Raw genomic sequence first — 22,340 nt, forward strand, 5'->3', positions numbered from 1 at the left:
AAAAAAAGTAAAACTATGAGCTGCTGAGAAAGACCAAGACATAATTATAGAAGGGGAGTAATACAGTAAAGTAACAGTACAAGTAAATAGAATGTTTTATTCTTTTATCAACTCCAACCAAATTCCAGAACACACTCACACCTTGTGTTTTGTCTTTGAGGTAAACGGGTAAAGAAATGATCAGAAGGAAAAAGAAGGAGAGATTATAAGAGTAAAGCAATAAAGAAGTATTGAGTCTAAGAAGCTAGTCCAACTACAAATTTATGACTATTTTAGGCAAATTCATTACCTGCCTATTGGTATATGTGCTGTTATTATATGTTTCCTCCTTGGTTCCTGGCTCATATCTCCCATAGACCCCGTTATAGTCTTGTGATGGTATTGGGCGTGTCAGGTCTCAGGAGCCGGCCTCAGAAAGCAATCTCTCTGACCTTCCCCTGCCCTCCTTTTACCTGCTCTAAGGCAGGACTCTAATCCTCCCTGCCTCCTTTCTGATTGTGGGTCATAAGATCCTCATTTCACAGAGGGTCCTACCTCCCACATCCTGGGGAAAAAAATGCTGATGTCAAGAAGCCTCCGTAAAACCCCAGAGGACTGGGTTCGTAGAGCTTCTGGAGAGCTGACCACGTGGAGGTTCCTGGAAGGTGGTACATCGGGAGGGCTTGGAAGCTCTGCGCTTCTTCCCCCATAACTCGCCCTATGCATATCTCCATCTGTATCCCTTGTGATATCCTCTGAAATAAACATGTATACATATGTGTTTCCCTGAGTTCTCTGAGCTGCTCTAGCAAATTAATAAAGCCCAACCCAGGGACTGTGGGAAACCCAGCTGAAGCCTGTTGGTCAGAAGTTCTGAGGCCTGGACTTGCAGTTGGTGTCTGGGGGGATGAGACAGTCTTGGGGACTAAACCCTCAACATGTGGGCTCTGACACTCTCTTAGAGTGGATAGTGCAGTAGATAGTGTCGGAGTGACAGAGTAGATAGCGTCCGAACTGAATTAGAGGACACCCAGCTGTGTCTGCTGCTTGGCGTGTATGGGAAAAAATCCACACATTTGGTCACAGAAGACTTCTGTGTTGATTGTTGTTGTTGTGTGAGAGTAGAAGAAAAATAGAGTTTGAGAGGTTTTCCCCCAAAACAGTATATTTTCAACTCAAAAGAAAATCTATCAGACATTCCCCTTTGCAAGAAAATCATACAGAAGCCATGATTAATAATTTACCAATAATTAAAGAGATACCTGAATTAACATAAGAAGCTTAGTATTGTGAAATACAGTCAATAACTAATTTACTCCACAAATACTTACCAAGTTCCTAGTATGTAACAGACAGCAGACAAAAACTGGCAAGGCCATTTGCCATAGTTGATTTTGTCTGAGTTTATTTATGAAAGAAAGCAGAAACTCAAATAACATTAGACCCAATGCATAAATGGATACATATGTACAGGTTAAAAACAAGATTCTCAGAACTGTTCCTATCTTTCCTGCACACATAAATGAGATTGCTGTGGTGTGAATGTTGATGTCTCCCAAATTCATATGCTGAAATACCAATACCCAAGGTGATGGTACTAGAAGGAGGGGCCTTTGAGAGGGGATGAGGTCAAGAGGGTAGAGCCTCATAAATAGGATGAGTCCCTATAAAAGAGGCCTGACAGAGACTTCTCAACCCTCCCACAATGTGAGGGCACAGCAATAAGGCATTATCTATAAACCAGAAAGTCGGCCCACCCCAGACACTAAATCTGCCAGGCCTTCATCTTTTGCTTCCCAGCTCCAGAACTTCAGGTAAATTTCTGTTGCTTATAAGGACCCAATTTATGGTGCTTGGTTACTCTGGTCCCCGAGGGAGGAGCCATGACCTTGTATCGCGACCTCTTTCCATGTCCAGTGGTTCACAAGGGACTTTATGCAAGGTGATATGGTTTGACTATGTCACCCAACAAATCTCATCTTGAATTGTAGCTCCCAAAATCCCCACCTGTAGTGAGAGGGACCAGGTGGGACATAATTAAATCATAGGGGCAGGTTTTGCCTGTACTGTTCTCATGATAGCGAATAAGTCTCAGGAGATCTGTAGCTCAAATGAACTTAAAAAGGAACTGAAGTATTTGTTACATGTATCACCTAGCAATAATCAACAGAGAAAGCAATAGTTAACTGAGGATAATATTTACCAAGGTATTACAAAACCCCCATTTCAATAAAAGGCCAAGAGTAAACAGAAATTATTTTCTTGCCTAAAGGTATTATATTACACATCCCTCCAGGAACCAGGGTTGTGTAAATATTAAAAGATATTTTCTATTATACCATATCTAAGCATCCTGGGTTTTACATTAAGAGATGTGATTTCCACAGTAGCCTTTGCCCTATGTTTTTACCTATGTCTAGTTAATAATTTAGAGAAATGCACACCTAAAAAGGCCCCATTATGGAATTTTACTTAAAATATATGTTAAGGAAAGCAGTCATCCAAATTTCCTATTGAACATTTCATCTAATTTTTTATTTGTTTTAATTTTATGAAGTACTTACAATAATATCACCAATGGGGATTGGAATAGCACTGGAAAAGTAAATCTGTTACAAACAGAATGTGTGAGAAGGAATAATAATATCACCAAAGGGGATTGGAATAGCCCTGGAAAAGTAAATCTGTTATAAACAGAATATGTGAGAAGGTTTGGGGAAATAATATCAACAAAACAAAATCTGAGAAGAGTCAGAATCAGATTAAATATGATTTGGCAAAATGCAACCATAGCTAAAAACTTTAAAGTATTGAAGGTGATGAATACCAATAGGATGAAAGAGAGATTTGCATAATTGTGGTGGTGTGTTAGGAAGAACATAATAAAGTATATTTATGTATTCAACATGCTTTCTCATATGGTTTTCTTATTTGATCAAGTCTCTTAATTATGTAAAATGTAAACAACCAGTTCAGCAAATGCTGTGCCCAGATAAAGAGTGGAACCTATGAATTTCCACCTAGGGAAGGTTTCAGAGATGGTAGAAGACAGCAGAAAGTAAGAAGGAAGGACAATGCAGCTCTTGTGTGCACAGTCACCTCTGGTCCCTGAGAGAGCCGCCGTGACCTTCTATTGCCACCTCTCTCCATGTCCATGGGTTCACAGGGGACTCTATGCAAGGTGATATAGTTTGGCTATGTCCCCCCACAAATCTCATCTTGAATGGCAGTTCCCATAATCCCCACATGTAGTGAGAGGGACCAGGTGGGAGGTAATTAAATCACGGAGGCAGGTTTTGCCCATGCTGTTCTCATGATAATGAATAAGTCTCACCAGATCTGATGGTTTTAGGAAGGGCAGTTCCCCTGCACATGCTCTCTTGCCTGCCACCCTGCAAGACATGCCTTTGCTTCTCCTTCACCTTCTGCCATGATTGTGAGGCCTCCCCAGCCATGCAGAACTGTGAGTCCATGAAAACTCTTTTTCCCTATAAATTACTCAGTTTTGGGTATGTCTTTATTAGCAGCATGAGAATGGACTAATACACAAGGAGCACCTCATGCTGAGAAAGGGGGAGTCTTACATATTATAAATTGCCATTTTAATTTTTGTTTTCTTCACATTTTATTGGGCCCATGTTAATTCAGGCTCTGAGCCAGTATTCTTATCAACATATTTTTGACAAAGAAATTGTTTAAGGGCCCAAAGTTATTAAGTCACATAAGTGGGCCCAGAACTCAGGCTTTCTGCCTTTTAATTCCTATTTCAATGTCCTTTGATGTGTCAGCCTATTTCCTATAACCTGTACTGCCTCCTAAATGCTACTCTACTAACTAATTTTTATAAAATGTAACTCTTTAAAAGCATAACAGTGACCTGTCATAAAAAAATATGGGATTTAATAGGCACTGAATCAAGGTTTCTCCTCGGGCACCTGACAAGTGTGACCCACACAGTATGGGGAATAATTAGGCCTGTTTATCTACCTCCTTTCTCCTTACAGCAATAACAGAAAGAGAAGTGGAATCTTCAAGGCTTATTCCACCGTACACAGCTACTGCTACCTAAGGCAACCTCCATTCCTGAATGCAAATGACTTGGAATAATTTCCATGCATCATAATTTCTTAAATCCAAATTTAATCTAACTATTGTGTCTGGACAGAAAAGACAGTCACCCTCCAATCACAATCTTCTCAGCTCACGGCACACAGAAGAGAGAGAGGAAACCGCAGAAGACCTGCCCCAATGAATCCCTGGATGGCCTTAGGGTAAGTATAAAAAGTGTTAAACCTCTGACTTCACAGTAATATGGCCAAATAGGTCAGTCTTAATCACAGCTAATCTATTAAAAATTAGTATTTAATCTGTGCAAAATCCAGGAAATCTTAGAAGTATAGAGAAATAAAAAGCAAAAACCAAAAACAAAGGAAGAGCAACCACCAGCAATTCTGCCATTCCAGATAAGTAAAATTACTTTGAGATTTTGGTGATTTATTATTTCTAATATAACTTATTCTGTACAATGATTTTTACATAATAAGGTACTAATGCAAGGTTTTTGAATTTCTTGTGGCTCAGCAACATCTCATGAACAATTTCTTATATCAACAAACATTGCTCTACAGTCTAATTATAATGAATACTTAGTATTCAATAATCTGTACATGTTGAAAGTTATCTACCTGTCTTTTATATGTGATTTTTACCCCATTTTTACATCTATGACAGATTCAATACATGGGTTCCCAGAAGTAGAATTGGTAAAATAAGGAATCTGTGTATTTTTCGGCCTCTTGTTAGTCAAAGTGCTGCTGCCAAGCTGGTCCAGCCTACCCACCCACTGGAAAGGTCATGAGAATGTCACCTCACCACAACATTAACCACACAGATCTCCATTATCCTCTCAGGCTTTTGCCAACCTGATATAGAAAAATGTACCCCTTTGACTTTGTTTTTATTTGACTGTGAGTACAGTGCACATTTCACACAGATTTATTCATCCTGTACAGCACTTCTTACTACCCTTGAAGTGGTAACCATGTAAGAAGTCTTCCTACACATAGTAGAATTATAATCTGCAAATACCCAAGCTGCGTTTTGGACAGACCCATCTTCCACATGAGAAAAAGAGACAGCAGTGAGGGAAGAACAGCCCTAAATTTCAGGTGGGTTCTTCTAGCAGAACTTGGTACCAACAAGTCCTATGTCCAGAAAATAATAAAACAATACTAGCAGTTTCAGGGTGCAAGTCACCCTGCTCTATGCCCACACATGCACGAGTAGTGTTACAGACAGAACTGTGTTCCCCAAATTCATATGCTGAAGCCTTAATCCCTATGTGACTGTATTGGAGATGGAGCCTTTAGGAAGGTGATTAAGGTTAAATGAGGTCACAGAGTGGTGGGGCCCTAATATAACAGGACTTGATGTGCTTATAAGAAGAGCAAGTGGCATCAGAGGTCTCTTTTCCCCTTTGTATACACATAGACAGAAAGCCGTAAGTAGGTACAACGAGAAAGTATTATCAACCAGCAAGGAAGAGAAGTGGCCTCCTGGCACCCTGATCTTGGACTTCTGGTCTCCAGAAATATGAGAAAATAAATTTCTGTTATTTAAACCATTCAGTCTGTAGTATTGTGCTATGGCGGCACAAGTCGACCAATACAAAAAGGGTTCAATTTTCTCAACTTTCTTTCCCTTAATTCCCCTGTGGGCCGGGTGTGGAGTCTTGGGAACTGACAGGAACAAGGCAAAACATCTCTTGGTAACGCCTTCATCTAAAATGAATCACAGATCTCAGGAGGAGGCATGTGTCCCACATTGCTTCAAATCAGCATACCAGAATAAAGCAAAGCTTACAAAGGGATGTACCCCATTGTATGAAATAAGCCTACAGAAGAAAACAGTATCTTAAACACATCCATAATACTACCACTTTCCTAAATGATGCAATAAGAAATTCAGAAAAATTGGCCTGCATGACAATAACAGCAAAAGCAGTTAGTCCCTGCATGCCGAGCCTTCTTTTCAGTTTGAACTCTTATAACCATAGGTAATAAGATATTATGATGTCCAAATGAATAGTCTAAACTTTTCTTCCCCAAATAGCAGTCTCTATAAATTTACATTACACTTGGCAACATGCTAGAATCTTAACTGCATTTTGGAAGGCCAAACTCTCTAGCCGTCAATGCAGAGAAAATATTCAATGTCATATTTTATTGACATCCATCACACATACACAAACACACACATAAATCCTTACTTCATATTTGAATTTGTTCTTTAGTCACTTCTGCATTGCAACTGATGACTTACACATCAAGACATGGTCATCTTAAACAAAATAACTGATGATGTCTGCATCACACAACCATCTAATTAAGTGACACACCCAGCATTCTTGTGTCACTCTTACTTTGTGGTCTCCTCCTCTCCAATTTGCCAGTAAGTTCCTTTGGCCATTATATGGGTTTTGCTCCTTCTTAGCTGCCCTCCCCTCTCTATAAGCCATGACCTCTTATCCTTCCAATTCTCCTCTCATTCTGTCACTCTTGGGGTCCTAGGGCCCTCAGGCTCTGAAGTCACATGCTTCAAATTCCAACATTTCCAAACTCCAAGTATGCTGTGGGAAGCTAGATATTTCATTAGTTAGACTTGCACTACAGCAGCCCCTACCCACACATGACTATCTACATTTTAATTAAAATAACATTAAAAAGTCAACTATTCATATATTTCAATTGCTCAAGAGCTCGAGATGGCCAGTGGGTACACTATTGAACAGTGAAAAGTGGAAGATCTCCATCACTGCAGAAAGTTCTACTGATGGCCCAAGTCTATGCCCAGTAGTAAACTCTCTGATGTAATCTTCCATCTGCAGCTGAATCCAGGCAGGAGAGGTCTTGAGACGTGGTCAGATTACCAGGATAATTGGAAGGGAGAACTGGTGGGCCTCCTGAAAGATTCTATGTGGATGTGAGCCACAGAGAGAGGAGTCCAGGTGAGTCCAAGGGCTTGGCCTGAGTGACCACCCATCAGCCAAGATGTCGAGAATGTGGGTGGAACAGACTTGGGGCAGGGAAAGGCAACCTTGCCTGCAAACTTTCAACCTGAAATCTACCTATGACTCTTACGTGCTGCTGACATCTGGGCAGCTGAGCTCTATGGCCAGAAACCACACTCTGATGTCAGTCAGGGAATGTAAAGATTGAGAGCTATTTATGACAAACCCATAGCCAATATCATACTGAATGGGCAAAAACTGGAAGCATTCCCTTTGAAAACCTGTACAAGACAACGATGCCCTCTCTCACCACTCCTATTATAGTGTTGGAAGCTCTGGCCCAGGCAATCAGGCAGGAGAAAGAAACAAAGCGTATTCAATTAGGAAAAGAAGAAGTCAAATTGTACCTGTCTGCAGATAACATGATTGTATATTTAGAAAACCCCATCGTCTCAGCCCAAAATCTCCTTAAGCTCATATGCAACTTCAGCAAAGTCTCAGGATACAAAATCACTGTGCAAAAATCACAAGCATTCCTATACACCAATAGAAGACAGAGAGCCAGATAATGAGTGAACTCCCATTCACAATTGCTTCAAAGAGAATAAAATACCTAGGAATCCAACTTACAGGGGACGTGAAGGACTTCTTCAAGGAGAACTACAAACCACTGCTCAACAAAATAAAAGAGGACACAAACAAATGGAAGAACATTCCATGCTCATGGATAGGAAGAACGAATATCGTGAAAATGGTCATACTGTCCAAGGTAATTTATAGATTCAATGCCCTCCCCATCAAGCTACCAATGACTTTCTTCACAGAATTGGAAAAAACTACTTTAAAGTTCATATGGAACCAAAAAAGAGCCCGCATGGTCAGGACAATCCTAAGCAAGAAGAACAAAGCTGGAGGGATCACACTACCTGACTTCAAACTATATTACAAGGCAACAGTAACCAAAACAGCATGGTACTGGTACCAAAACAGATAAATAGACCAATGGAACAGAACAGAGGCCTCAGAAATAACACCACACATCTACAACCATCTGATCTTTGACAAACCTGACAAAAACAAGAAATGGGGAAAGGATTCCCTATTTAATAAATGGTGCTGGGAAAACTGGCTAGCCATATGTAGAAAGCTGAAACTGGATCCCTTCCTTACACCTTATACAAAAATTAATTCAAGATAGATTAAAGCCTTGAATGTAAGACCTAAAACCATAAAAACCCTAGAAGAAAACTAGGCAATACCATTCAGGACACAGGCGTGGGCAAAGACTTCATGACTAAAACACCAAAAGCAATGGCAACAAAAGCCAAAATAGACAAATGAGATCTAACTAAAATAAAGAGCTTATGCATAGCAAAAGAAACTATCATCAGAGGGAAGAGGCAACTTACAGAATGGGAGAAAATTTTTGCAATGTATCCATCTGACAAAGGCTTAATATCCAGAATCTACAAAGAACGTAAACAAATTTACAAGAAAAAACAACCCAGCAAAAAGTGGGCAAAGGATATGAACAGGCACTTATCAAAAGACAACATTTATACAGCCAACAGACACATGAAAAAATGCTCATTGTCACGGGTCATCAGAGGAATGCAAATCAAAACCAAAATGAGATACCATCTCATGCCAGTTAGAATGGCGATCATTAAAAAGTCAGGAAACAACAGATGCTGGAGAGGATGTGGAGAAATAGGAACGCTTTTACACTGTTGGTGGGAGTGTAAATTAGTTCAACCATTGTGGAAGACAGTGTTGACCAAGCAATCCCATTAGTGGGTATATACCCAAAGGATTATAAATCATTCTACTATAAAGACACATGCACACACAGATTTATTGCAGCACTATTCACAATAGCAAAGACTTGAAACCAACCCATATGTCCATCAATGATAGACTGGATTAAGAAAATGTGGCACATATACACCATGGAATACTATGCAGCCATAAAAAGGATGGGTTCATGTCCTTTGCAGTGACATGGATGAAGCTGGAAACCATCATTCTAAGCAAACTATCACAAGAACAGAAAACCAAACACGCATGTTCTCACTCATAGATGGGAGTTGAACAATGAGAACACATGGACACAGGGCTGGGAACATCACACACTGGGGCCTGTCAGGGGGTGTGGGGCTGGGGGAGAGATAGCATTAGAAGAAATACCTAATGTAAATGTCGAGTTGATGGGTGTAGCAAACCAACATGGCACATGTATACCTATGTAACAAACCTGCACATTGTGCACACGTACCCTAGAATATAAAGTATAATAAAAGAGAAATTGTCTTATATATATTATATATTCATATATATTACAGTATATATGTATATAGTATATAGTACATATGTATATATAGTAGTATTCATATATACATATACATATGTGTATATATATATATACACAATAGAATACTACTCAGCCATAAAAAGGAATGAAATAATGTCATTTGCAGCGACGTGGATGGAATTGGAACCAATTATTCTAAGTGAAGTAACTCAGGAATGGAAAACCAAACATCGTATGTTCTCACTCATAAGTGGGAGCTAAGCTATGAGGACACAAAGGCATAAGAATAATACAATGGACTTTGGGGACTCAGAGGGAAAGGGTGGGAGAGGGTGAGGGATAAAAGTATACATTGAGCACAGTGTATACTGCTTGGGTGATGGGTGCACCAAGATTTCAGAAATCACCACTAAAGAACTTACTCATGTAACCAAACACCACCTGTTACCCCAAAACTTATGGAGAAAAAAAATATATTGATGACTTCTAAACACTGCTTGTCAAATCTTGTTTCCCATCCCGTTCCTTCTCTTCAGGAAGGTCCCTTTTAATCTTTTAGTTTAGAGTAGCTAGAAACATTTCTAACTCTTCTCTCACTTTCTTCTTTTACCTTCAGCCACAGACTTCAACTCCAGAGACGCTGATGTTAACTACCTTGACTTCCTGCCCCCTCACACCAAACAAACAAGCAAACCCTGTTACAGCCACACTTAGCCTTCTTTCCTTCTCTCATGTAGATCAAAGAAATGTCTTCCATTTCTTTCAGAGAATACCCCCCTCCCTGTTCTTGATACTATGTTCTAAAAAACAAATGTTGGCAAAATAGAATTACTTTTGGCTTTACTTCTATCATCAGGCATTACTTTCATAATTTGCCATTACCTTATACCCAAGTGAATAATGAAATAGGGCATTAGAACATCCCAAGTATTGTTATTTAAATATATATGTAAATATGAGCTACCGAATGTTTTTAAAATTTACATATTTTATTTTATTTTTAAAATCTTCCACTAAATAGGTGACATTTTAAAGACTCCTACTATGTATAATTGAAGAATAAGCATAAACATCTTTTTATGCATATTAGGGTACACAGAATGTGTGGATTAGTACAAATTAGCAACAGGAAGAACAGTATTGAGCACCTCATTTTTGTAATCACTCTCATCACCAAAACTGCAATTCTCTATTTGTAACTAGTATGTCACTACCAAGAGAAATAGGCATCACGTCATTCTCACTCAGACGTGCTCTGCACACGTAAACATATATTCATCCTCACTTCTCACTTTATAAAGAGAAATCTAAAGTTATCACTTATCATAATATAAACAATATAGTAATAGTTGTCAAAACTACAAACAATTAGGGCAGAAACTCAGTCTGTCTTGGTCTACGTTCAATTTCCCACAGCTAACTCAGTATGTAATATATAGAAGCTAGTTAATAAATATTTGTTGAGCTAATATATGAACGATTAGAGTAAAATCGATAATAATTGCTTATGAGAGCATGTAACATAATACAATGGGCTTTGCATTAGGAGAATTTCTCTATGTGGCATTTGAAATGATGCTCCTTTATTTCAACTCAAGATAGCTGCTTTTCAGTAAAAGCAGAAATAGGATTCAGAATCCTAGGACTAGTTTAAGACTTTCGCTTCAGTCAACTATCTGACAATGATGTACACCTTGGGTAAGTGGCTTCCAAGGTAGAATCGTCGATCAAGTAGGCTTCCAGAACCTGATACTTGCAACCAACAGCTTGCAAATACAGAATCTGGCAAAACATATAGAGAAGATCATGCAAGGATGGGAAGCAGCACCTTTGAGCCATAGTCAGAACATGCAACCACAAGGGCATCAGCAGACAAAGGCAGGAGGGCAGAGGAATTTCAGTTCCACCTGAGAAGTTGGGGGTGTGTCATTAGGTCTTATTCATGGAGTAGGCTACACACTACACAGGTCATTTGCTGCTGTAGTGGAGGATGTGATGGCTGGAGGGTGGAGAGCTGATGGGATCTCAGTGTTGAGCTCATGTGTCAAACACAAGGGGATGACCGTTCTACCTCTGCGTTCAGACAGGCAGGAGCAGTGGGAGGGTCAACATAGCTTGGTGGGTCAGGAAACCCATTCTGTATCCTTGGATGAGCTATTCATCATTGAGAAGAATGGGATCATCCTGAATATCACCAGAAACTTAATTTCCACCTGAGTTATTATTCTTAGTGACATATATTATGTGTGAAGCTAAAAAGGAAGCTTCTGTGGTGACTTCTACAAAGCAAGATGGAACGGTAGTGCTCATACAGGGGAGACGCCTAAGCAGCCAGGCTCTAGCAAACTGCGGTCAGTGTGGATGGGAGCGGGTCTTCCTCTGGCTATGTTCCGAATGTTTCACCGTCTGTTTCTAAAGCATGATCTCAGCCAATTTTATCTAATCTTAACAAGCATTACACTAACAACTTATCTGCCTTAAAAATATTATTGAAAAGGTAGTGCTTTTAAAAACAAGCCAGTGGTTAAGGGTGAATCAATTGCTGCTGCTCCTGAGCCCTGCCCCAGGCAAGCTTGTGACTTGAGAGCCAGAGCCGACACCACCGGTGAAGCAAGGAAGATGCACATCGGCCAAGCAACAGGTCAGGTTCTCGGGGCAGAGCTGACAGATCTCTCAACAGCAATCAGGGTCCCCTCAGACCTGAGGACTGAGGGGAAAGCTAAAAAGGGGTAGGAGATGGAGTGATTGACAGTGTAATGGCAGAAGGTTAGAGCAGAGAGGAAAGGATCAGAATAAATGTATATAGGGAGACATGAGGTGCAGGAAAGAGCAGCAACTGGGCTGAGATGCAGGGAGCACCGGCGTGAGCCTGGAAACACTGCCAGAGAAGGAAAGTGGGGGCAGCAGCCATGCTGTTGGTAGATCCTTGAAGAGGATTGTGTGTGTGTGTGTGTGCACACGTGTGTGTGTTTATTTTTATTTTTATTTTATTATTATTATTATTATTATTATTTGAGACAGAGTCTCACTTTGTTGTCCAGGCTGGAGTGCAGTGGCACAATCTCGGCCCACTGCAACTTCTACCTCCCAGGCTCTGGTGATCCTTCCACCTCAGCCTGGGACTACAGGCATGTGCCACCGTGTCCAGATAATTTTTGTGCTTTTAGTAGACACGGGGTTTCACCATGTTGCCCAGGTGGGTCTCAAACTCCTGAGCTCAGGCGATCCACCCACCTCGGCCAAAGTACTGGGATTACGGGCATGAGCCACCATGCCCAGCTAAGGATTTTAAGAAATTGGATGATGACCTTGAATTTGTTAATGATCTTGAACTTGAACCTGCTAATTTCAGGAAATAACCAATATATAACGTACTATATTATCATTGTTTTTTAAACCGAATAAACATTGTATTTACGGATTTGCGTTTTCTTGGAATTCTGTGTCATATCCCAATAATTGAAGTGTGGCACATACATTGTTGGCAATGTTGTCGCCCATTACATGTTGGCTCCACCATGGCATTCTCAGGAGTCTTTTTTAGATGGGCCCTTTGTGGGATACATTATTATATCAGCAAATGAAGTGAGCCATTCTCTACAACTGCATGTGGAATCGTGGGGAGAGGCTAGTATAATGAGGCTGAAGGCCACTGGTGTACACATATGAGTTTCCAAGGGGTCCACACCTTCTATTTCCTCTCACTGAACACTGTCCAGACCGCTCTGTGGCAAAGCCATGCACGCCCAAGATTGGATGTGCAAGTAATAACTCAGATGTCTACCTCTAGCTGAGACCTCACAGCTGATGTCCATACTATACATTTGTAATAAGCCACAACCTGTTGCAAATGGCTCCATCAGATCCTCAGAAACACACCAAATTCAGCATGAGTCCAAGTCTCCTGCCTGGACACACAAAACCTTCCTAACCTGCCTCTCATGCCCTCATTACCTCCTTCAATCAAGTCCATGCATTATTCATTAAAAGAGTCAATCTTCCTTACCAAGCATCTGATCACATAATGCTTTTTCCCTAAATTTATTTGAGTGGATCTCAGCACCTAAACAGAGGTTTCCAAACTTTCTTTGACAGAAAATGTGTTTTAACTCATGGCCCAATGACACATAATCACGTATTTTAACAGAAACAAGATTTCATGAAAAAGGAAGCTTTATAACATGTGACGCACTATATTTTCTATTTTATTCCATTTTATTTAAAATGCTAGTGTCACCCACTAAATTAATGGATACAAAACAGTTTGGAAACCACTGACACAGAGGATAGAGTTCGATCTGCTTTGCATGATGTATGAGGCTGTTCATGCCCTGTCCCACACATCTCCATTCTTTTTTTTTTTTTTTTTTTTTTTTTTGAGACGGAGTCTCGCTCTGTCACCCAGGCTGGAGTGCAGTGGCGCGATCTCGGCTCACTGCAAGCTCCGCCTCCCGGGTTCACGCCATTCTCCTGCCTCAGCCTCTCCGAGTAGCTGGGACTACAGGCGCCCGCCACCACGCCCGGCTAATTTTTTGTATTTTTAGTAGAGACGGGGTTTCACCGTGGTCTCGATCTCCTGACCTCGTGATCCGCCCGCCTCGGCCTCCCAAAGTGCTGGGATTACAAGCGTGAGCCACCGCACCCGGCCACATCTCCATTCTTAAAGCTGTTGCCTCTCCTCTCACACCTTACACTACACACACCAAGCCTCTTGCCGCTCCCAATACATCTTATTAAACTGTGTTGTGAACACGCAGAGTTCTCTTCCTGCGTGTGCCAATTCAGTTTACCACAACTGAATTTATCATCTTCCCTTTATCATCACCAAGACTTGTTGGCTGCCAAACTCCCTTTCTCTTTTCACTTTCATAGTCCTATGGATGCATTTCTTCCTCTCTGAAGCCTTTTGGACAACTCCAGGCACTACGAATCACTTCACACCCTCTTTACTGTTACCTTTACAGCTTGAACTTTCCTCAAATATTACATGATCACTAAGAACTGTGATGATCTTCTCTCTTCTGGGATTAAAAAAAACTTTTAATGTTTTTGAAATTGGGGTAGTTCTTCATGTGACTATGGCCCCTTTTTCCTTTAAGCCATTCAGGATAAATTTTCTGTCATTTGCAATTAAAAGTGTTACTAAATCAATGATACACTCAATATCTTAGATCTATGGAAATACCATACATTTTACGTTTTACATCTCCTAATTAGTTCATGAATTCTTTGAGCACAGAAATTGGGTCTTATTCATATTTATAACCTCAGTGCCTAGAATAATGCCTAGTAAAGAGCTGGCATCATTAAATGCTTATTGAATAAGTCAAAATGAAAGAACATTTACAATTTGTCAGCCCCATTTTAAAATGTCAAGGAATTTTACACGTACAACACTGGCACATAAATGTCCTATAACTTTTCCCAGGTTTACAAACACAAATATTCAATATGTTAAATCTATTAAGTATATATCTATAAAAATAGAAATATTCAAATTAATGACTTTGGTTGATACATAATATTAGTCAAACTATATATATTTCTACCAATCACACCTATGTCTACATTTATAATGGAAATATGTCTAGAGAAAATTAATAATCATAATAAGTTCTAGGGTTCATCTCTACTACAAATTAGATAGTGACACATTTTTTTGAATCAACAACCATCCTAGTTCCCCCAGACAACACAAATATATTTCAACAGCTGATTGATGGGTTTACCAAGCTACAGGGACACTTATCCTTATGCCAGAAAAATAAAGTCTGGGATTCTAAAATTACAGACCCATCGAACTAACAGTAGATTGAGCCGAAATTGAAACAGGCACAGAACTTTAAAATTTGACTCTTCCAGAATAAAAGAGGAAGTTCTAATGTATTTCATAAAAATGAAGCTCAGTGTTGAATTGACTATTCTTTTGGCTGAAACTTCAAAGAAGCATGCTTAGCACAGCCCCTAATACAGTGTTCATCATACACAGTGACTGTCCAGAATACACTGTCACTGCCAAATGTCTCAGGTGGTGGAGTTCCTCTGACACAGCTCCTGTAGACTTCGAATCCATCTCATACATTGCATCTGTGCGAGACACTGAACAAAAGCATCTAAGCTTATAAGTTAAATACAACCTGTCTCCCTAAATATTCTCCCTAGTAATATCCTAAACAAATACGCAGTTTTCCAGCTTAGATTCCCCATTTAATCATAGATTTACATCATAAAATCTGGTACAAAAAAAAAAAAGTGCTTAAGCCAGTCACAACAATTTTACCACTGTGAATTGCCCACTTTGACTGTCACAATCTATTAAACAGAAAGTCCCCAAATGCCAGCCACACAGTCGTTCGCAACATGTTCTTACTTCACAGTACTTGAAAGTGTCCAGTCAAATTATGGCAATTTACCCTTCATATTGATTGCAAATATGTATCTGCCACTTCACAATTTCTCAAGATACCGAAGACACATCTAGTTTTTCCAGAATTGCTATCAATGGGCAGTCAAGGACAAAAAAATCTCACTCTGCAAACAGATATCTGCACTCAGCCCATATGTTTAACCTATCACAACAGAGACAGTATCAATCAGTGTTTTAAAATTAACTATAAAACCGAGTTTCAACTACTCTTATACAACTTTAGTCACTACCATTGACTTAGCAGTTTTTTAAATAAATTGCTGACGATAAAAAAACAAATAGAAAACAAAGACTGAATACAGCCATAATAATTTTATAGCTGCCAAGATACATTGACATTTTTCACCCACATATAACAAATTTTGAAATTTTAAGTGATATAATCTGCCTATTACAACACATGACTTTAAAAGTAAGCTGTGCTTAGGAGTTAAATCTAAATTATATATATTTAGAGGTATTACTGTAATCGTAAACGTTACATGGCAAAGAAACTCTCATTTTTTGTATATAATCATTCAATATTACACTTCAGGGCTTCAAATACCCTGGTATGTGATCAATAACTAATTTTAAATGGAAAAATAATTAGATATTATGAAAAGGGGTGATTATCAATTCCCAGCCTTACTTTTTTGCCAATTTGTTTTCTGTTTTCTTTTAATTTACAATTTGTACAAATCATTACCCTGTCAAGCAAAATTTATAGCATTTCTTTACTGCCAAATTCCCATTTTCTCCAAATAAGACTCTCAGATATTGTTCCCTTTTTAAATTACCTCCTAATGAAAATATTTTCCCTCGCACCTGCATTTATATCTTATCTGATTATTATTTGTTACTATCTCTGCTGGGTTGAGTTTGGGAGAACGTGATAATTTTCAATTAGGTCCACAGGTTCTTTCATACTCCTCTCTTCAGGAAGTAGAGCTTACTTCACCTCCCCTTGAGAGTGGGCTAGACTTAGTGACCCTTTTCACAAATAGTATGGTAGATGTGATGGTGTATGACCCTGAGACAAGTTACGAAAGACACTCGGACTTCCCTATTGATCTCTCTTTGATCATTCACTCTGGGGAAGTCAGCTTCCAGGTAGACAGGATGCTCAAGCAGCCCTATGGAGAAAGAGGTCGATGTAAGGAAAAACCAAAGCCTCCTACCAACAACTGGCAAAGGACTGATACCTACAACCAGTGGGCCATATGAGTAACGCATTTAGACAGCAGATCTTCCAGTTCCAGGCCTGCTTCAGATGATACAGACCTAGCTCACATCTTGACTGAAACATTAGAGGAAACTTTGACTGAGAAATACCCAGCTAAGTGGCTCCTAGATTCTTGACTCACAGAATCCATGAGATAAATATTAGTTGTGTTAAGGTCCTAAATTCCAGGGCAATGGGTTATGCAGCAACAGATAACTAATATTGAGCATAGTGACAATCTTCAGGTGTTTTTGAGGGTCATTACCTAATGCTGAGGTTTCGGTGATTTCATTATAGTCTTTTTTTGACACCAGCACATACAAGGAGTCAGAAAATATGCCGGGCCAGAGATTCTGCTCCATCCCCAAATTGTATTCTATATAGTCCCTCAGAGTTTATGACTTATCACAGACTCCTCAGGAGCCATCTCCAAGAAGGGTTCAAAGCTAGGGAGAAATCAAGGAAAATAATGTATGAATGACTTAGCATGAGTGTAATTACGATTTCACAATACGTTTTACATTTGTCTGTTTAAAGATTTCTCAAGATTTTCATAGATTTTTACTTAACAGTATATATACATATTTAAAAAGCATTTCATAATTATTGCTGAAGTTTAGGTTGATATTTTTGGACATGGATATCTTCTCCATGGTTTACATAAAATATGTATAAAATAATAGTCTTACATATGAATAATGAGGATATACAACGCTTTCATGTCATCAGATGATCTAATCTTATTCATTTACTATACCTTATTTAAAAAAATAGACCCTTGTATATTTAGGTTTCAAGTAATTCTCTTAATGAGCACGTATCATAATCTATAATTATATAGCTATGATTAGTGCTAAGTTGCCAATGACTAATTTTCTGGCAGGGTTTTTGCAGGATCCTCTGGGCAAGTTATTTTCCTTTATTATTGTGCTCACACTGAAGCCAGTATTCTGGCACTTGACTTTCTTCCTGTTCTTCAACTAGTACCTTTCTGGTCTTGGTATGAACCAATTGTGTAATCTCCCAACTCAAGGTGGAGTGACTTAATTTTACCTTGATAGATACTAGTGCTGCTGACTGACTTTCCATTTTTCTTCTTCATCTAGGACAGCATTCACCTAAAATCAGTCTTGCTGTTATGACTTGTTTTGGTCAAGGAATTATAATTGAGTACAAGCATTTAAGATCCCGTGTATGATTCCTCATTCTCTGTTTCTTCCTACTTTGAAATACCCTGTGTGTTGTATTAGCGTGGCAGAGGCATAAGAGATTGAAGAGTAACTATGTGGAAGAGGAGGTTTCATCTACCCACAGAGGATATGTTGCTTCACTGATTAACTAGACTGCTTGGATTAAGCCAGTGTGATTTTGGTATTGTTTGTTACTTTGGCATACCCAGCCCATCCTGACTAATATACTGTCCAGAGTGCATGATGGGGGATACTTACAAAAGTTTCTGAGTTAAAAGAACATGATAGTCTAAATTTCTCTTGAAAAACAAATTTTGTTTTGCCCCCAAAGGGTTCAGCTTTAATTACAGTCTTACTGGAAAAATATTTCTCTGGATTTCAATTTCCTCATTGGTATAGGTAACATTGGTACAGCTTTATATTCTAGGTTTGCGTCAAGATTCAAAAACAGTAATTTTTATTATATTTTAAAAATTACAAAGCTTGTGACTAGACATTAGAACATTAATACAAAGTGGATTTTAATTCCTAAATTATCTTTGTTAATATATTTTAAATTATACACCAAGATGTAATCAACAATAATTGATAAATGAACTATGACTACAAATACTTATACAACATTGTGATATATGGTTTAAGCAATGCACTTTTTAAAACCAAATGTATTTCTTAACTTCTTGGTATGATAAAATTAAGATTTCGTAGACACACACCTGTCTGGGATAAAATTTAGTAGACTTTTTTATATCAGGAAATTAAAGAAACACTCCACTAAAGTGTAAACCTGAAATTTCTACTTAGGGAAACAAATAATTTAAAAGAGATTTATCAGTGAATTTTGTTGATGTGCTCACAATTTAATCAATATTAATCATCTTTTCCACCATTCATTCTGAAATTTCTCAAGTGTAAAGCAGAAGAAAACACAGCTTGTTTTCAACTTTTATTTTAGGTTCAGGAGTACATATGCAGGTTTGTAATGCAGGTAAATTGAGTGTCATGGGGGTCTGGTGTGCAGATTATTTCATCACCCAGGTAAGAAGCACAGTAGCCAATAGGTAGTTGTTTGATCGTCTCCCTTCTCCCACCCTACACCCTCAAATAGGCCCCAGTGTCTGTTGTTCCCTTTTTTTGTGTCCACATGTACTCAATATTTACCTTCCACTTATAAGTGAGAACATGAGGGTTGGTTTTCTATTCCTGCTTTAGTTCACTTAGGATAATCGCCTCCAGCTCCATTCATGTTGCTTCAATGAACATGATCTTGTGCTTTTTAATGGCTGCATAGTATTCCACAGTGTATATCTGCCACACTTTCTTTAACCAGTCTACTGCTAATGGCCATTTAGGTTGATTCCATGTTTTTGCTATTGTGAACAGTGTTGTGATGAATATGGTGTAATGATTTACATTCTTTTGGGAATATACCCAATAATGGGATTGCTGGGTTGAATGATACTTCTGTTTTAACTTCTTTGGGAAATAGCCACACTGCTTACTACAATGGCTGAACTAATTTTCATCCCAATAAGCAGTGTATAACATTCCTTTCTCTCCACAACCTCACCAGCATCTGTTACTATTTGACTTCTTAATAACAGCCATTCAGACTGGTGTGAGATAGTGTCTCTCTGTGGTTTTCATTTGCATTGTTCTAATGATTCATGATGTTAACTACTTTTTCATAAATTGTTGGCTGCGCACAGTCTTCTTTTGAAAAGTGTCTGTTCATGTCTTTGGGCCACATTTTAATGGGGTTGTTTTTTGCTTGCTACTTTAAATTCCTTACAGATTCTCTATATTAGACCTTTGTCAGATGCGTAAGTTACAAATATCTTCTCCCATTCTGTATGCTGTCTGTTTACTCTGCTATTTTCTTTTGCGTGAAGAAACTCTTTAGTTTAATTAGGTGGTCCCATTTATCAATTTTTGTTTTTGTTGCAATTCCTTTTGGTGTCTCCATCATGAAATCTTTACCAGAGTCTATGACTGGAATACAATTTCCTAGGTTATCGTCAGGGTTTTTACAGTTTTAGGTTTTCCATTTGTCTTTAATTTGTCTTGAGTTGATTTATGTAAGGAAGGGATCCAGTTTCAATCTTCTGCATATGGCTGGCCAGTTATCCCAGCAGCATTTATTGAATAGGAAGTCTTTTTCTTATTGCTCATTGTCAGTTTTGTCAATTAGATGGTTGCATGTGTCTGGTTTTATTTCTGGGCTCTCTATTCTGTTCCACTGGTCTATGTGTCTGTTGTTTTTTTTTTTCCCCACTAACATGTTGTTTTCATTAGTGTAGGCTTAGAGTATAGTTTAAAGTCAGTTAGTGCGATGCCTCCAGCTTTGTTCTTTTTGCTTAGGACTTCTTGGGCTATTGGGGCTTTTTTTGGTTCTACATGCATTATACAATAGGTATTTCTATTTCTGTGCAGAATGTCGTTGGTAGTTTGGAATAGCATTCAATCTATAAGTTGCTTTGGGCAGTATGGCCATTTTAACAATATTTATTCTTCCTATCTATGAGCATGAAACGTTCTTCCATTTTGTCAGTCATCTCAGATGTCTTTCAGCAGTATTTTGTAATTCTCATTGTAGAGATCTTTTGTCTCCCTGGTTAGCTGCATTCCTAGGTATTTTGTACTATTTGTGGCTGTTGTGAATGGGACTGGTTTCTTGATTTGACCCTCAGCTTGGCTGTTGATGTATACAAATGCTACTGATTTTTGTGCACTAATTTTACATTCTGAACCTTTGCTGAAGTTGTTTATAAGATCTAGGAGCTCTGAGGCAGAGACTATGGGGTTTTCTAGGTATAGAATCATATCGTCTGCAAGCAGAGATAGCCTGACTTCCTCTCTTCCTATTTGGATGCCTTTTATTTCTCCTCCCTGATTGCTCTGGCTAGGACTTCCAGAACTGTGTTGAATGGAAGTGGTGACAGTGGTCATCCTTGTCTTGTTCCAGTTCTCAAGGGGAATGCTTCCAGCTTTTACCTGTTCACTATAATATGGCTGTGGGTATGTTATAGATGGCTCTTATTATTTTGAGGTGTGTTCCTTCGGTGCTTAGTTTGCTGAAGGTTCATAACATGAAGGAATATTTAATTTTATTAAATGCCTTTCTGTATTTATTGAGATCATTAGGTTTCATGTTTTTAGTTCCATTTATGTGATGAATCACATTTATTGATTTGCAAATGTTGAAACAAATCTGCATCCAGGAATAAAGCCTACCTCATCATGGTGGACTACCTTGTTTGTGTACTGCTCGATTTGGTTTGTTTGAAATTTGTTGACGACTTTTTACATCAATGTTCATCAAAGATATTGGTCTGAAGTTTTCTTTTTTTGTTGTGTCTCTACTAGGTTTTGCTATCAGGATGATGCTGTCCTCATAGAATGAGTTAGGGAGGAGTCTGTCCTCCTCAAGTTTTTGGAATAGTTTCAGTAGGAGTGGTACCAGCTCTTCTTTATACATCTGATAGAACTCAGATGTGAATCCATCTGGTCCTCAGCTTTTTCTGGTTCGTAGTCTTTTTATTACTGATTCAGTTTTGGAACTCATTATCAGTCTGTTCAGGATTGCAATTTCTTCCTTTTCTCACCTTGGGAGATTGTATGTTTCCAGGAATTTATCAATTTCTTCTAGGCTTTCTAGTGCATAGAGGTGTGCACAGAGGTGTTTGTAGTAGTCTCCAAGGGATTTTTGTATTTCTTGGGGGTCAGTGGTAATGTCCTCTGTTATTTCCACTTGTGTTTATTGGGTTCCTCTCTCTTTGATTGTTAATCTAGCTAGTGGTATATCAATCTTATTTATTCTTTCAAATAACCAACTCCAAGATTTGTTGATCCTTTGTATAACTTTTTTTTTCTCAGTTTCATTCATTTCAGGTCTGATTTTGGTTATTTCTTATCTTCTGCTACCTTTGGGGTTGATTTGCTCTTGACTTTCTAGTTTCTCTAGGTGTGATGTTGGGTTGTGAATTTGAGATCTTTCTAACTGTTTTTATGTGGGCATATAGTGTTATAAACGTTTCTCTTAACAATGCTTTAGGTAGGTCCCAGAAATTCTGATATGTTTTATCTTTGTTCTCATTACTTTCAAGGAATTTCCTTATTATTCTGTTGTGGTTTTTGGGGGGAGGGGCAGGGAGGTGGAGAGTTCTGTAGATGTTCGTTAGATCTATTCGGTCAAGTGTGGAGTTCAGGTCCCAAATAAC

General features: G+C 38.7%; 1 protein-coding gene across 3 annotated transcripts in view; it reads right to left on the bottom strand.

The window, feature by feature from the left end:
* The window catches only part of CTNND2 (catenin delta 2), a 938,008-nt gene that overhangs the window by 770,398 nt on the left and 145,270 nt on the right, over positions 1-22,340 (bottom strand). The gene's annotated exons all lie outside the window — the stretch shown is intronic.

Source organism: Nomascus leucogenys, chromosome 6, assembly GCF_006542625.1.
Source record: "Nomascus leucogenys isolate Asia chromosome 6, Asia_NLE_v1, whole genome shotgun sequence".
In the NCBI taxonomy this organism is placed as follows: domain Eukaryota; kingdom Metazoa; phylum Chordata; class Mammalia; order Primates; family Hylobatidae; genus Nomascus; species Nomascus leucogenys.